General features: G+C 43.2%; 1 non-coding gene across 1 annotated transcript; it reads right to left on the bottom strand.

Moving 5' to 3' along the window:
- Positions 1–2,306: 2,306 nt before the first annotated feature.
- Positions 2,307–2,411, bottom strand: LOC118632799. The gene has a single exon (XR_004960063.1). It is a non-coding gene; the product is annotated as a U6 spliceosomal RNA (small nuclear RNA).
- Positions 2,412–2,924: the final 513 nt, after the last annotated feature.

Here is a 2,924-nt window from a genome sequence, read left to right as displayed (position 1 = left end):
TTATCCAAGTCTGGGTCGGTGCTAGGATCCGTCTCCTCTCCGTGGGTAGGAATTTATGCTCACAGTTATGAAATCACCCTACATTTAGATTAAGAAATTTTCATAAACCTGTAAGTATCCTTGCCAGCTAGACTCACTGAGTTGTGAGAACAAAGCTGAAGTGTTAGTGAGTGTTTTTAGGAAGTTTGGGGACATCCGATATCTGAAACAACTTCCCCTGGGTGCTTCTCTGGACCTAGAAAAGCTTCGTAAGAGGCAGCGATGTGCAATGGGAAGAACGTGGGCTTCGGAGCCGCACAGACCTGCGTTTAAAGTCTGCTCAGCCACACAGCTGTCCCGAGTCCGTTTCCTCATCTGGGACACACAGCGTAGTATTTCTCTGCCAATCATTGAAGATTCCATGAGATAAGAGGCAAAAAGGCCTGGCGGGAATCATAAGTACTGATAAATGTCAGTTCCTTCCTTTGTGTTTGGCTTCATTCAGACGACATGTACTCAGGGTTACACCGTGTCAGGCACTGGGCTGAGTGCTGGTGTGCAGACACACAAGGCTGTCCCTGCACCAGGGGGCTGGCAGTCCAGTGAGGGGGGGGGGTCTCACCTACCCTCTAGGGGTCTGTGAACTCAGATGGGAAGAAAATACATCTTTATTTCTACTAATCTGTAACTGAAATGTGGCATTTACATTGATTATCAGTGAGTAAAAAAAAAAAAGAAACAACCCACATAGTATTAACAGACCTGTGGCTCTGGCACCTATAGAAAGCATAGATTTCTTTTTTTAATATGTTTATTGATTTTCTTCCAGCCTGTGTGGCTCAGTGGTTGAGCATCGACCCATGCATCAAGAGGTCACCGGTTTGATTCCCAGTCAGGGCACATGCCCGGGTTGTGGGCCGGATCCCCAGTGAGGGGCATGGAGGAGGTGGCCAATCGATGTTCTCGCTCATCAATGTTCCTATCTCTCTCTCCCTCTCCCTTCCTCTCTCTCTAAAATCAATAAAGGGAAAAATTTTTTTTAAATATGTTTATTGATTATAGAGAGAGAGGAAGGGAGAGGGAGAGAGAGATGAAAACATCGATTTGAGAAAGAAACATCCATCTGCTGCCTCTTGGGTGCCCTACACTGGGGATGGAGCCTGAAACCCCGGCATGCACCCTGACTGGGAATCAAACCAGCAATCTCTTCGTCCACGGGACAACGCTCAACCCACAGAGCCACACCAGACCAGCCGGACAAGCATAGATTTCTTAGAACAAGGGTGTAGAAATCTCAAAACATGGTCATGCTCACCGTGACTGCAAACTCCTGGAGGCCATCGGACTTGCCATTGACTTGTTACTTAATGTGCTACCTCATGTATCTATGCATTAAAAAGGGAAAAAAAGCTGTTCCAAAGTGACCATGACACAGAAAAGGCTAAGAGACCCTAATCTAGTTAGTGGAAAGTTGAGTTTTTTCATTTCTCAGGACAGAAAGGCAAACTCAATATAAACTGACCAGTCATGCTCCAGTCAAGGACCCCGAGTAGGCACACCAAACACCTCCTTTGGAAAGCAGAAATGGGAAGTAAAGGCTGTGTTTGCAGGTAGATCAGATTAGCGGAGCAAGGAGAAAAAGACAGGAGATGGCGGAACAGGTCCGTGACTCAGTGAGGGATAGGATGGGTCTCAGGAAGCCCCGAAAAAGTGAAAGTAGGGCTGATACCTAGTCTACCCCAAATACACTTTTGGTCTAAATAACCCCATGTGAACAGCCTCAAAGGGGATTTGTTTTTATAAACAAACCTCTTCCCATTTCTGTGCCCGCCCGCCACACACACACACACACACACACACACACAAACTCACATGCAGGGAAACATACTGATCTAGAAACTAGTTCTGTATGACATAATGCTCATGGAATTGAAAATATTCTGCCCTTGGGCCAAATACTAAAATGATGAATTATCTAAAAAGCCAGGAATGCCACATATTTTCATTCCTTTCCTCCTAGTCACTCCAGAGTCTACCTGGCCTAAAATATTTCAAAACATTGGAAAGAATTCATGATGTCATTCAAATATTTTTTTTCTTTATTGATTTTAGAGAGAGAAAAGGGAGAGGGAGAGAGAGATAGAAACATCGATGAGCAAGAACATCCATTGGCCGCCTCCTGCACGCCCCCCACTGGGGATCAGGCCCACAACCTGGGCATGTGCCCTGACCGGGAATTGAACCGGCGACCTCTTGGTGCAGGGTGGACACTCAACCACTGAGCCATACCGGCGGGGCTAAATATTGCATTTCTTTTTTTTTTTTTTTTTAATATGGAATGCTGCACAAATTTGAGTGTCATCCTTGCGCAGGGGACATGCTAATCTCTGCATCGTTCCAATTTTTAGTATATGTGCTGCTGAAGCGACCACGACCAAACATTTCTTAAATTAATATGGTTCATGCAAATGATTTTGTTTTCTTCAAAAACAATATGTAAATTCAAATCCCGAACCAAAGAGAATAGTCTGTGTGCTGGCTTCAGAGCCGGATGACACCATGAAGTTCACAATATTGTGTTATCTTCAATGTGAAAGAGTTATAGTAGCTATAAATTTAAAACAGACAAGCTGAATGTCAAAAAAAAAACAACCAAAAAACCAATCAGACAGAAATGTAGTTTTATGACCAATACAAAAGCATTCAGTTGTTCCTCGTAAGGAGTAAAACATGAATTATAACTAATGAACTCACTGGTTGATTGCAAATATTCACATATTATTGGAGCTTGAACAGTTTTAACAATAACTAGAAAGTACCATCCCTATATTTTAGATTCACGAAGTCATCCTGAGCACTTAGAGTGGCTCTTGGAACATACTGGTGCTCCAGAAATATTTATTGAATGAATTAATTCATTTTTTTATTTTATACTTCAGGATACT

This window comes from Molossus molossus, unplaced genomic scaffold (genome assembly GCF_014108415.1).
Source record: "Molossus molossus isolate mMolMol1 unplaced genomic scaffold, mMolMol1.p scaffold_m16_p_17, whole genome shotgun sequence".
Classification (NCBI taxonomy): domain Eukaryota; kingdom Metazoa; phylum Chordata; class Mammalia; order Chiroptera; family Molossidae; genus Molossus; species Molossus molossus.
Note: the sequence above shows the minus strand (reverse complement) of the source record. Positions and strands in the feature narration are given on the sequence as shown.